Here is a 14,467-nt window from a genome sequence, read left to right as displayed (position 1 = left end):
GGATTGTGCCCAATAGCCAAGGAGACTGCTGAGGCAGCACCAACGCTCTTGAGAGAGTCTGGTCCCAATGGATGGATGGATGCCTCATTTATCACATTGTATTTAACCATTACTTTAGCCACTGTCCAGTCTTTCAAGAGTGCTACCCATAGTCACCTCATCAGGTCAGGTCAGGTATGGGAGCATGTGCCAGAACAGCACGTCGCTGCGTCCACTTTCCGCCGGTACTCCAGGGGCCTCCGTCTGGCCATCCCCCAGGCAGATGCCAGGCCCATCCCCATCTCCTTGAGATGATGGTCAACCTGTTGCAACCATGAGGCACGTGGTCGACCCACTGGCCTCCTCCACTCATGAGACTCCCCCACTGAGAGAATCTGGTGAGCAGGATCAGCGTCAGGAAAACGAGCCACATGTCCATACAGCCGCAACTGACGCTCACGGACTATGCAGGTAACAAATCTCATCCGAGTCTCTCTCAGCAACCGCTCGTTGGACACAAAATCCGACCAGCGATAGCCAAGGATTCTCCGAAGAGACCTGGTACCAAAGGAATTAAGTCTCTGTCTCAGATCCTTGGTCAGAGTCCAAGTCCCGCACCCATAGAGCAAGACTGGAAGTACCAAGTGTTATGACTCTCCACTCGGCCGAGTAAGATGACAGAGTCAGATGAGGATCCTCGAATTACACGTTTTATTTCCGAAGACCACACGCATGCGGAATGTGACTCAGTGACCCTTCAGTCAGGCTCCCCTGAATCACATTAAGAATATGCTTCAAAACCATCACATATATAATCACACAAAAGCAAACTGGGTGTGGACTAAAAGTGTAAAAGCAAAACTGGGTGTGGACTAAAAGTGTATGCTAAGGGATAAGGAAACAAAGAAATAAAAGAAATAAATGTGGCAGTGGGCTTCTTTCCCCCCTCCCCAGGGGCCCTAGGGGAAGTTGAATCGGTCAATTCTCAGATATGCAACCACAGTTTCCAAGCCACCTACACAACTCTCAGATATGCAAGCCTTGCAAACTAATAACTTTCCTACACTCCTTCACTAGCACCTGCTGATAACAAAGGCAAAGCTTTGGTGATCACTGAGAATAGGAATGTGTGGGCAGCATACACTGAAGGAACAATTCCACAGTTCTCTCCAAGGTCGCACTAAGGGCACACCACCACAGAGCAACAGGAAGGGTGATAAGGGCTTAGTTTCCAAGAAACAGGAACAGCTGGGCTCTGTCCAAAAACAATGGGGTGCATGGAACATTGGTAGCCTGAAACATTTAAAGCAACATTTTAAAGCAAGGTTTGAATAATACACAGTTACAAGCAAGGTTAGAATCCTGAGAGCTGATTAACACACAGCTAATGGTCCAAAATATGACCACCTAACATATCATCATAACAGTTTCCCTCCTTGGTCATATTTTGACCATACCCAGCCACACCTGAGACTCACCAACCGAGTGGACCCCTATTTGGTTCCTGTAGCAGCTACCCCTAGGCCCCCGCGCCTGCCAAACGGGATTTACGAATGCCGTGGATAGCCATCAACATTCTCCAAATGAGAAGTCCCTAACTGCCGGTGGTTCAGGTTAGCTTCTGTTACCATTGTCTTCCCCCTTTTGTCCTACCCACTGCCACATGCCTCCCGTTTAAGCTGCAGTGTATGAATTCAATGTTAAGTCCACACCATATTAACATGTAATACTGTCCTATGTTAGCAGCAGTGGTAATACTATTGTTTAAACAATTATACATAAGCAAGTAGCAAAAGTAGTACTCAAGGCACGGGTGTAAGCTCGTCCAGCGCAGGAGTCACATCTTGCACTGGAAAGCAAAACGACACGCACTCTCTCCTGGGTTAGTTATCTGCTTCAACAAGGAGGAATGGTTGTAAACCTTGGCCTCGGTCCACGTGTATAACGTCCCCCTGAAGGCCCTGGTCGTCCCCCTCCCCATTACTGGCCAAGTCGTCCTCAACAGAGAGTTCGCTGTTAATTATTATAATGGCCTGGGTGAGGGGTGACGCTGCGCAGCACTTCTTCAAACAAATGGTAATGAGAAGTTTGATTAGAAATACCCCAAAAATTACCACCACAATGATTAAAAGTACTGACCCTATTAGTCGCAACAACCAACCTCCCCAGCCCTGGAAGATCGACTTCCACCATGCATAACCTTCCTCACGTTCCACTCGATTGCTTGTGAGAACTTCCACCACCTTTTTAATTCGGGCCACCGCACGATTAGTTATGTCCTTCGGGTCCGGAATCCAGATGCAACATTCTCCTTCAATCATCCCGCATACCCCTCCTTGCTCTGCTAGAAGCATGTCAAGAGCTACTCTGTTCTGCATTACCATAGCGCGCATTGATACCAACATCTCTGTTAATTCTGTATAGTAAGCCATGGTTACATTACCTAAATATTCCAAAACTTGTGAAAGCTCATCTAACCTAATGCTATTGATAGTAGTACCGGCATGTGGCATGAAAAAGCCAAGAGCCTTCTCCCACCAGGTGCCTTTGATCACCCCTAAGCGTTCTGATACACCGGCCCATCCCTCTGGATCCCCTGTCTCTGATGCGCTGCGTCGATGCCGTGGTGGTGCAGGGGTAGGGTAAAAAGTGGTCTTAATCCTGCTATCCGGAAATACTGAAGCTAAATAACAACTCCCTTCCCACCCTTTTGGTAGGTAGGGGTAAGCCTTGTCCCCGCAAACCAAGTGAATGCCTTTTGGCGGGATCATCCCGTTGTCATGGTGTAAGGCTGCTTTTATTGTGAATGTAACTTGCTCCTCTACCTGGGTGTCCGGGTTAACAGCGATGACTTCCTGGTCAGTTGATTTCGGGAGGGGAAGTTGAATCTCACATTCTGACTTTCCCATTCTGTTTGCTCCCTGTCCTGTAAAACAAACCGCTCCCCTGGTGTTTTCTACCCATAGGGGAGATGGTACCACCATTACATTAGCACTCGGATTCTTCCCTGCATAGACCCGTTGTGTATAACCACGGGCTGAGGTCTTAGCTTCGAGCCCTTCTACTGGTCCGGTTACATGATTGAAGATGGTTAATGGTAGTACGAAAAGAGGAAGTCCGGTCACGAGGCCAGATGGTGGTTTAAGGCACACCCAGCACTCACTCCGGTTCTCAATGTTTGCTATCTCTGTGGTTAGGGCTACAAAGGTATTCGGGGGCCTTGTCGGCGGCCCCTGTCTGCGTACATCAAAGTATATCCAACTACTCCATGCTGTTTGGTTGCTCAATAGAACGCGGCAATAGTATGCCAACTGGGTGTCGTCTGGTACTTGTGGAATTCTAGTTATCAGACTTGCATGCTGGCCCCATTCATATCCTTGTCGGTTGTAGGATCCCTTTTGCCCTCTCTGTTTTTTTACTTGTCGAGCTACCAAGAGATCCCGTCCCGCAATATCGTAGTACCATATGATGGCCGCAAGTTCCTTGTGTCGTTCTACCAGGTCACTAGACCCATCTGCTAGGATGCAGGGTATTTCTATGAGTTGCTGAGGTCGGAGCAGCGGTGCCTTTATGTCCTTAATGTGCGGAATCATTGACGAAAAGGTTGGGTGCGGTTAACTGAAAAGACTCTTACTGTGTCTAACTCCTTGTTATGGGTTGTCCCAAAATTTGCATATTTGCCTGCTGTCGCCTCTCTCGGTACTTCTCTCCTGCTTCGCTGTAAAGAAGTTGCTAACTCACTCCCGTTTCCCCTTTCGTGGTCGAGGTGTAGGAGGCGTGTATGGTTCTCGGGGTCTAAGGCTGTCGGTTTGCTGCCTAGTGACAGGCCGCCCTCGCACAGGAGCAGCGCTAGCACCAGGAGTTGCATGTTGTGTCGTCAAAGGTCCTGTCGCTGTTTCCTGTATTACAATGTTGTTGTCGCTTAAACCTGCCTGTTCCACGTTTGGCAGGGTGTCCGGCCCAGGTTCCGGCTCCACGTCTGGCGGAGCGTTTGGTTCTAGCGCTGGTCTTTCAGGATCCCTGTTGTCTACGTTTTCAGGTAACGGGTCCGGCGGGGCACCTGGCTCTGCTTGCAGTGGGTCTCCCTGCACTATCTCTCCCTGTCCTGCTGGGCCAGCCCCGTCTTGGTTCGGTGGTGGAGGGGGTCTCTGTAGAGATATCACGTCTTCCCCCTCGTCGTCGTCTTCACTATCCCGGTAAAAGACTGAATCGGACACAGCCGGAACCTCTGCTGGGGTTACCTCCTCCGGTTCCCTAGTTTCAGCGGCTTCCTTGGGTGCTCGTTTACAGTGTGAGTGGTGTATCCATGCACTCTTACCCCTCACTTTGACGGCCGAGAGCGTGGTCAAAAGTACAGTGTAGGGCCCGGTCCACTTGGGTTGCAGGGCGTCTTTCTGCAGGAACTCTTTCACCCAAACTCGTTCAGCAGGTTGGAAATCATGTAACGGGTCTCCAGCAGGTATCGGCAATGCTTCTTGTACCTGTGAGTGAAAAGCCCTAATGGTAGCAGTGAGTGTTCTGCAATAGTTCATCATTCCGTCAGTCATACATGCCAAATCCCAATCTCCCATATCTGGCGGAGCCGAGACCGGTAACTGTATAGGACGTCCTGTTATTATTTCGTGGGGCGAGAGCCCCCTTGTGGCATTATTTGTTGCCCGCATTTTCATGAGCGCTATCGGCAGCACGTCTGGCCAGGGCATTGACTGGTCCTCGCAGAGTTTGGAAAGCGTCTGCTTTAGGGTTTGGTTCTCTCTTTCTACTGCCCCTGCTGACTGGGGGTGGTACGGACAATGCAGTTTCTGGTTGATACCCAAGCCTTCGGCTACTTTTCCCATTACTTTTGCCGTAAAAGACCCTCCTTGGTCCGAGGATAGTCGTGTTGGAATCCCAAATCGCGGAATTACTTCCTGTAAAAGTAGTTTGGCCACTGTATCAGCTTCCTGATTGGTCGTGGCAAAGGCCTCTACCCACTTAGAAAACATATCCACAATTACCAGCACATATTGGTGATGTTTGTATGCCGGCATTTTTATAAAATCCATCTGAAGGTGTTGAAACGGTCCGGATGGGGGTGGGTGTGCTCCCCGTTTCTTGGCGGCATACTTCCTGTTATGTCTACCACAGGTCGCACAATTGCTAACCACGTCTGTTGCTGCTGTTGTTACACCTGGGGCATTCCAGGTTTGACGAATAATTTCCGCCACCCCTTTTATTCCCATATGGCCCTGCGCATGTGCAGTGAGGGCGAGCCATGGTAGCAATATCCGGGGTACAAATGGTCTATTTCGCTTATCCACCCATACTCCATGTATGTTTTGCTTTGCACCCTCCTTCACCCTCCATGATTCCTGTTCTTCCATAGTTGCGGAGACCTGCAGGTCCTTCAGCTGTTCTTGCGTTTGTGGACCGTCTACCATTTGCTCCACGTAAAGTTCGGTCGTTGGCTGTGGGTTCGCCTCCTCCTCATCGAGCACTGCTTTTGCCGCTAAATCTGCTCTTTCATTGCCTTTTGACACTTCATCTGTCCCTCCTGTGTGAGCTTTGCATTTAATCACTGCAATCTGTTGCGGCTCTTGTGCTGCTCGTATCAGTCGTTTGATCAAGTCCCCATGTCGGATAACCTTCCCTGAGGACGTCTTAAAGCCACGCAAGGCCCAAATGGCAGCGGAGTCATGTAAGATGCCCCAGGCATACCTAGAATCTGTGTATATGTTCAATGTCTTAGCCGCACCCAGCTCACACCCGCATATCAACGCTTCCAGCTCAGCTTGTTGGGCTGAAAATCCCTTTGGTAACAATTGTTTCCTTAAGGTGGCGCTTGCGGTGCATACTGCAAAGCTAGCGATGGTTTTTCCCCATCGGTTCCTCCTCGCCGCTCCATCCACGAACAGTTCCAATTCTGCATTCTCGATCGGGGCTTCCTGTAGGTCACGCCTAGCCTTTGTCTCTTCCACCAGCACTCGTTCACACACATGTGCCTCTCCCTCATCGCCCGCTGGCATTAGGGAGGCTGGGTTCAATGGCGAACATCTTTCGATCGTTATATTAGTTGCCTGCAACAGCACCAAATCATGTTGAACTGCTCGTGCCGCTGATATATGTTGTGTCTTATTTTGCCGTATCAGCGCCGCCACATCATGCGGTACCTTCACGGTCAGCGGAGAACCCAAAACCAGCGTCGCTGTTGCGGTTACTGCGTATTGCGTTGCTGCTACTGCCCGTAAGCACCCAGGATAGGCGGCGGCGACCGAGTCCAAATGACTACTGTAGTACGCAATCGGCCTATTCTTTCCTCCGTGTTCTTGCGTCAGCACCGCTGGGCGAACCCTCCTCTTTCATGGACGAATAGGGTGAAGGGAAGATCATAGTTCGGTAGCCCCAATGCTGGTGCTTTTGACAAGGCCTGTTTCAATGTTTCAAAGTCTTTGTTCGCACCATTCGTCCAGGAGATCTTATCCCCCTCTGCCTCCTTTACCATGTCGTACAGTGATCGCGCCCTAACTGCATAATCAGGATCCACTGCCGGCAGTACCCCGTCATTCCGAGGAACCGCCGCAATTGTCGCAATGTAGTGGGTTTTGGGTGCTCTAGGATTGTCTCCACCCGTTCAGCTCCGAGGCTCCTCTGCCCCTGTTCCAGTATATGTCCCAAATACGTCACCCTTGGCTGCGAAAACTGTAATTTGTCTTTGCTGACTTTGTGGCCCTTTCGGGCGAGAGCTGTTAGCAGCGCTACAGTGTCCGTTTCACATTTCGTTTGATTGTCCGAGCATACCAACAGGTCGTCCACATATTGTATCATGACTGATCCTTCCGGGAGCTCTATGTCCTCCAGGTCCTCCTTCAGAGCCTGCGAGAAGAGCGTTGGACTATCGCAGAACCCCTGCGGAAGTACAGTCCAGGTGTATTGTTGTCCGTCGTAACTGAAGGCAAACAAGTGTTGCGACTCTTTGGCTAGCGGTATGCTAAAGAACGCCGAGCACAGGTCTACCACGGAAAAATGCGTCGCAGTGGACGGCACCCCTGACAGTATCGTAACCGGGTGTGGCACCACGGGAAAGGACGCTTTCACACACTTATTCACTGCTCGTAGATCTTGTACGAACCTCCATTTGTTTCCTCCGGGCTTCTCCACCGGCAGGATTGGTGTGTTACACTGGCTCTTAGTTGGTATTATCACCCCTTGGTCGCGTAATGATGCTATCACCGGAGCGATCCCTTCTATTGCCTCTTTGCGCAACGGGTATTGAGCCACTCGAGACAGGGGTACCCCCTCCTTTATCTGGATAGACACAGGCGTTGCGGCTAGCACTCTGCCCACGTCATTCGGATGTCGTGTCCATAATTCAACAGGTACTTCCTGTAGTCTTTCCTCCGTTCTTGTTTCCCTGTTGGTCTGGCGGCGTGGCCTTTCGCTGTTCATCTCATGCCTTTCTAACATACATGACAAAATCTGATCAGGTAAGCATACCTTCCATCCATCCCCCCGTCGACTGGCCTGTAAAGTGCTCTGGGTTTCACTATCCCTCCCTGGTGGTTCCGAGGCACATCTCAACCTGGTCAACATTCTTCCCAGTTCTTCGGCACTATGACCTTTACCGACCGCCATTGAGACGTGCGGGGTAAGTCCTCTGTGCTTCATTAGCTCACGTTCCTTGTTAGTTAGCTCCACCTCCATTGCCGCTCCCTCTTTCCCGATCCACAAAGTGGTTGTCATTAAAGTGCGTGTGGTAGCATACTCTTCATGTACTCTGTCCGAGTAATCAAAATCCTGCCCTGTTTCGTCATAATAGACCGTACAGTGTAAAGGCAGTTCCACTTCTTTCAATTCAATGTCGTTGCCACGCAACCATTCCTCTACGTCCCGCAATCTTTTCGCACTTTCCCAATCCCTAGTCAGTTTATCTCTCCCCTCTTGTGACACAACCCGCAACCAATAGACTACCGGTCCGAGTTCGGTCATCATGAGGGTCATTACTTCCTCTTGCAATGCCAGCGGAGCATCTATGAAAACTCCGTCTTGCTTGCATGTTATGGTACATCCCATTCTGCACAACAAATCTCTTCCTAATAAATTCATCGGGGTGTGTTTGGCTACCAAAATGCATGTTCTTCCCGCAGGGGACCTACTTCACCAGAATTTGTCCGAAATCGGGATATCCTCTCTCCGTCCCGAAACCCCCACCACACTCACTGACTCGCCTGAGAGTGGCAGGTTCTTTATCTCTCCTTGCTTTAGTGTTGACCGGGTGGCCCCTGTATCTACCAGGAATGTTACTTGTCTCCCCTCTACGTTTAAGGTCGTGGTCAATTCCCTTACATTCCGCGTTTCCCTTTGCGGAGCCACCACGGTGTCCTCATGTCAATAGTTTCTTCCTGCTGTCTCCCTTCTCCTTTCATACTCTCTAGGGGGCGCCGTTGGTCTCTCTTGCTGTTGTGGTGGCCGCGAGCCCCAGCCTCGTTGTTTAGGCGGTGCCGGGCAGTCCCGAAACCAGTGCCCGGATTGACCGCAGTTAAAGCATTCTCCCTGTTTTTGCGGCTCCTTCTCTCGGTTCCAAGGCCTCCGCTGGTCCCGTTCGGCTTCATACCGGGGTTCCCAATCTGGATTTTCCCAGCGAGGCCTGCTCTCCCTCTCTTCGTATTTACGGCTTTTCAATTCGAGATTTCTTGCAACTAGAGCTTTGGTATCTTTCTTTCCTCTCCGTTCCTCTTCTCTTAGAGTCTGCCAAGCCTGTCTTGCCCTTTCAAACACGGCATCTACGTCAGCCGTTTTCCACCCTGGCATATCCGCTTTCACCTCTCGCCTTACTTCGTCACACAGTCCATCTACGAACATAGTGTTCAGGAAATGGAGGGGCGTCTGTGCGATGTTAATAAATCCTGAGTGCAGTTCGATCTGCTCATACAGTCGTGCCTTGTACTCCCCAGGTGATTCCTTGGGATTCTGTGTGACATCCTGTATTGCCTGCCAATCCATTACCCTTGGGGCCATCTCTGCCGCAAGTTCTTCCATCAGGGTTTGTACTCTTCCCCTGTACAGTGCCTGTGCCTCCCGGTCGGCTCCCTCTGGGTAATGTTGGTTTAAGGTGGTATCTGTTTCTCCTTCCATTTTTACACTCCAGGCTGCCGCACGCCGGCTCCAAACCGCACTGGGCAGGACAGCAGTGCAGATAAACCCTATGTCTGTCCTGGTTGCCCCCTGCATTTTTATCTGGTCGTAATATCTGAATGGGACTTCTCGGGTTTTTGTTTATGCATTCTTCCATGCTAGCTTTTAGTCGCCTAATGTCTTGTGGGGTCCATGATCTCCAAACCCAATCTCCCCCTGCTGCTTGTATCATGGGGAACTGGTGAATGTCGGTCCCTCCTTTTACTCTGTCCCCTTCTAAGACAGGGTAAATTCCTTTTGTTGTCCCAAGTCGGGTTGTCGTCTTTCGGTTCACGTCGTCACTGATTTCTGCTATCTGTGCTAACGCCTGCTTCAACTTCTCCTGTCTCTCCTCACTCTGCATCTTGACCTCCGTCAGTCATGCGCTAACACTCGGTCTAGTTCTTTCTGTTTGTCCTCTCCCTGTGTGTCTTAACTTCCGTTAGCTGGTCTAGCGCCTGTTTTAGTCTCCTTGTCGTTCTTCGTCTTGTATTTTCCGTTGGTTCACAGTCCCTTCTAGTCCGAGTCGCCTATGCTCTGTCTCGACTTGCGACTCCATTAGCCACGCGGCCAATGCTTTCCAGTGTGGTCCACTTTGTTTCGGGCCTCCTGCTTTGCCCTCTATCAGCGCATTACTCACTGTGTTTAATATCTTTGGATCTAAGGATCCAGTCAGCGGAAAGGGATCTTTCCTTCCCGCGGTCCACTTCACCCAGTCCTGTATTCCCTTTACGTTATCGATTCCATATTTGTCACTGATAACTTTCAATGTTGTTCCTTTTGGTATCTTCTCGTTCTTTGAAGATTTATTCCCCATTCTTTTGTTCTTATCTTATCAACCGCCTAATAGCTGTAAATCGTTTCTCCTTTTACACCGGGACCGAGATCCCTTTCAATCAGCCGCCTAATAGCTGTAAATCGTTTCTCCTTTTACACCGGGACCGAGATCCCTTTCAATCAGCCGCCTAATAGCTGTAAATCGTTTCTCCTTTTACACCGGGACCGAGATCCCTTTCAATCAGCCGCCTAATAGCTGTAAATCGTTTCTCCTTTTACACCGGGACTGAGGTCCCTTTCGACCCGCCGCCTAATAGCCTCAAACCCAATGAAGGCCTCTAACCTTCCCTCTCTTGGTACAGGATTCCAACCTGTTTCCTCCTTATTTCACGGATACCTTTATCCTCGACCCTTACCGGCTCTACAAACACTGCCTGACAGCCCTCCCCCTTTGTGCTCTTCAGACAAACCGCATTCGAATCACCTCATATATGTTTACCGTTACAGTTCTTGATTCGAGCAGATCCTGGAGCTGCGTCCGGCAGGGCGCAACCCACCAAGTGTACAGCGCTCGCCTAACTGGGGCTCCCTATTTTAGGTGCCCTAAGTGCGATCGCCACGTACCTTTTAGCTGATCCCTTGCGATCGCTGTACACCAAGTGGAGTCCCACCGTCCACACCGCCAGCATCAGTCGAATCCCATCCTCGTCGCCAATTGTTATGACTCTCCACTCGGCCGAGTAAGATGACAGAGTCAGATGAGGATCCTCGAATTACACGTTTTATTTCCGAAGACCACACGCATGCGGAATGTGACTCAGTGACCCTTCAGTCAGGCTCCCCTGAATCACATTAAGAATATGCTTCAAAACCATCACATATATAATCACACAAAAGCAAACTGGGTGTGGACTAAAAGTGTAAAAGCAAAACTGGGTGTGGACTAAAAGTGTATGCTAAGGGATAAGGAAACAAAGAAATAAAAGAAATAAATGTGGCAGTGGGCTTCTTTCCCCCCTCCCCAGGGGCCCTAGGGGAAGTTGAATCGGTCAATTCTCAGATATGCAACCACAGTTTCCAAGCCACCTACACAACTCTCAGATATGCAAGCCTTGCAAACTAATAACTTTCCTACACTCCTTCACTAGCACCTGCTGATAACAAAGGCAAAGCTTTGGTGATCACTGAGAATAGGAATGTGTGGGCAGCATACACTGAAGGAACAATTCCACAGTTCTCTCCAAGGTCGCACTAAGGGCACACCACCACAGAGCAACAGGAAGGGTGATAAGGGCTTAGTTTCCAAGAAACAGGAACAGCTGGGCTCTGTCCAAAAACAGTGGGGTGCATGGAACATTGGTAGCCTGAAACATTTAAAGCAACATTTTAAAGCAAGGTTTGAATAATACACAGTTACAAGCAAGGTTAGAATCCTGAGAGCTGATTAACACACAGCTAATGGTCCAAAATATGACCACCTAACATATCACCAAGGACCTGAAGACTCGGACTTTCGTCCTCCCGCACAGGTACCGGCAGCGCCACACCCCATGATCCAGTGAATCCATGACTTCCCAGGCCCGACCCAGACGTCTATTGACCTCTGACTCGCAGCCAGCAGAGACATGAATACCACTGCCAAGGTAAGTGAATCTCTCCACGACCTCAACATCCTCACCACAAACAGACACAGACAGGACAGCAGCATCCAAGATGTCACCGAAAGCCTGGATCTTAGTTTTGACCCAAGAAACCCGTAATCCCAACGGCTCCGACTCCTCATTCAGCACCTCGAGGGCCCCCAAGAGGATGTCTAAAGTCTCCGCAAAGATGACTGCATCATCTGCAAAGTCAAGGTCTGAGATCTTGACATTCCCAAATGACGCACCGCAACTTGATCTCTCCGACATCCTCCCTAGAATCCAGTCCATACAAGTGCTGAAAAGTGTGGGGGCAAATACACATCCCTGACGAACTCCAGTAACAACTGGAAATAAGTCAGAGATGGTACCACCACACTTCACAGCACTCTCAGTACCAGAGTAGAGTTCAGACATCAGATCGATCAGTTTTGGTGGCACCCCACGAAGACCAAGAATCCTCCAGAGGACATCCCGATTCACTGAATCGAACGCTTTACAGAGATCAACATAGGCTGCAAGCAGCCCCTGCCGAAACTCTCATCTGCGTTCGGTGAGGACACGAAGTGCAAGGATACGGTCAATCGTTGACCTCTTTGGTGTAACGCCTGACTGCTCTGGACGCTGGTGCTCAAGCAGATGGTGGCGAACCCTATCAAGAATTATCCGAGCAAAGACCTTGCCCGGCACTGAGAGCAGCGTCACCCCTCGGTAGTTGTTGCAGTCTTGGCGATCACCCTTCCCTTTCCAGAGAGGGACAACAAGGCCCCTCTTCCACTCAGTTGGGATGATGCCTGTGTTCCAGGCAGAGCACAAAACTGCATGCAACGACACGAGTGCAGCATTTCCACCAGCCTTGAGAAGTTCGGCATGGATGCCACAGATCCCTGGAGCTTTTCCCCGTTTCAACTGGTTCACCGCAGCCCGTGTTTCCCTGGCCGTAGGTGGACCACAGTTGATTCGAGGGTCAGCAACAGGGATTGTAACACCCTTGACGTCCAACTCGACAGTTGGGGGATCAGCCTGGTACAACCGTTCAAAGTTACCGGCCCAGCGGGCCTTCACTTCAGACTCCTCTGTCAAGAGCCTACCACTCTCTGCTCGAACTGTAGTGCTCCGAGGGATGGGCTTGGATGAACGTAATGCGCGAATTCCCCTGTAAGCGGGACGAGAATCACCTGTCCACAGGTGATGCTCTACCCCCTCTGAATTCCTCGCACATAGGCCTCCTTGTCCACCCTCAGTGCACGTACAGTTTTACGCCTCAGCTCCCTGAACAGCTCAGCTCTGCCATTCAGCCTGGCCCTGCGACTCTGGTCAATGGTATCCAGTGTCCCTTGAGAGACAAAATTCTTCTTTGCCCTGCGGTGAGCTCCAAGGCATCCACCGGCAACATCAAGGACGGTGGTCTTGAAGGCGCTCCACAACTCTTCAGGACCCCCCAAAGCACCCAGACCCCCCAAGTGTCCACTCAGCCTGTTCGCAAACTCCTCAGCTACTCTCTCATCCCTGAGCTTGGCAACATCCAGCCTAGGCTGGGATGGTACCATTCTCCAGGATTTAAGGTGCAGCTTTAGAGTTGCTACAACAAGCCTGTGGTCAGTATTGAGGAACTGAGCACTCCGGTAGACCCTGCAGTTCTGGATCATCCTCCAACGACCGTCAATTAAGACATGGTCAATCTCCTTTGCCACACCGCCAGCGTTGGAATACCAAGTCCAGCGATGAGTTTGTGGGCGCTGAAACCATGAACCAGCCACCCTAAGTCCATGACTTCTTGCAAAGTCAAGGAACTTAGTGCTATTCTGGTTCACAGTTCCTGACCCATGGGGACCAACACACACCTCATAACCGTCCCTATCAGTTCCAGTCGATGCATTGAAATCCCCCAAGACTAGAAGTGTATCTCGTCTGGGGCACTGATCAACCACAGACTCGAGTGTGGCGTCGAATGCATCCTTCACGGTGAGATCACTCGCCTCAGTCGGAGCATAAACAGAGACCAGGGAAATGACACCTAAGGAGTGACGAATCCTTAATCTCATAATACGCTCGTTGACCGGTGTTACCTCAATTATCATTGGGGTCAGCTTATTGGACACAGTCACAGCAACTCCTTGGGTATGGTAACCATCAGAGCGACCAGACCAATAGTAGGTGTAACCACCCACCATTATCTCGCCGCAATCCGGTCTCCGAACCTCAGAGAGAGCTGCAATCCCGATGTCCAAACGCTTGAGCTCAGATGATAACAGAGACAGGTGATCATCCTCTCTTAGGGATAGGACATTCCAGGCACCCACCCGAAGGGACCGCCTCAGGTTAACCCAAGGAGACCGCCGTCTGGTGGACGACACCTCAGCACCACTCCAACACACTCTCCCGCAATCTGACCCAGGGATGTTACCCCGTGATTTCCCTCCTATCAAAGATTGGGGGTCCCGAAGGCTTTTCCCCAATCCCGTCATCCGGTGAGCTGCCCTGCGAAGGGAAGCTGCACAGGAGGTACTCCCACGGAGTGGGTTTTCAGTTTTTTTTGCGTTTTTGCATTTTGCGGAATGAAGGGTTTTACGGTGGCCGGAGTGCAAATCCTGCCACCAACCTCCTAATAAGAAGTGACCCAACTGCAGGAGGACGTCCGCAGACACAGTTGGGCACTAGATATGGATGGCCGTTGGCTCACAAGGAGCTCCTCCGCCCTTTGACAGGTTTTGTTTTTAATCCTGCTGGGTGTCCATATCCAAACACCCTCCTCACCAGAAAACCTGGTGGGGGAGACGGTTTAGTCGCCGACAACCCGACCATGGAACAGGTTAGTACAGGTTTACATGGTACCTGTAGCAGGTCACAGATCGAACCTGACCTGACCTGATGATTTATCCGATACCTACCGCTGCTCTCGAATCTCGCTGATGCCCGAT

General features: G+C 50.6%; 1 protein-coding gene across 1 annotated transcript in view; it reads right to left on the bottom strand.

Moving 5' to 3' along the window:
- Nucleotides 1–14,467, bottom strand: part of LOC147025495 (uncharacterized) — a 38,931-nt gene that overhangs the window by 21,132 nt on the left and 3,332 nt on the right. The gene's annotated exons all lie outside the window — the stretch shown is intronic.

Source organism: Eptatretus burgeri, chromosome 6 (genome assembly GCF_056783735.1).
Source record: "Eptatretus burgeri isolate ZD-2024b chromosome 6, Ebu_testis_v1, whole genome shotgun sequence".
Taxonomy (NCBI): Eukaryota; Metazoa; Chordata; class Myxini; order Myxiniformes; family Myxinidae; genus Eptatretus; species Eptatretus burgeri.
This window is presented reverse-complemented; position numbering and strand designations above follow the sequence as displayed.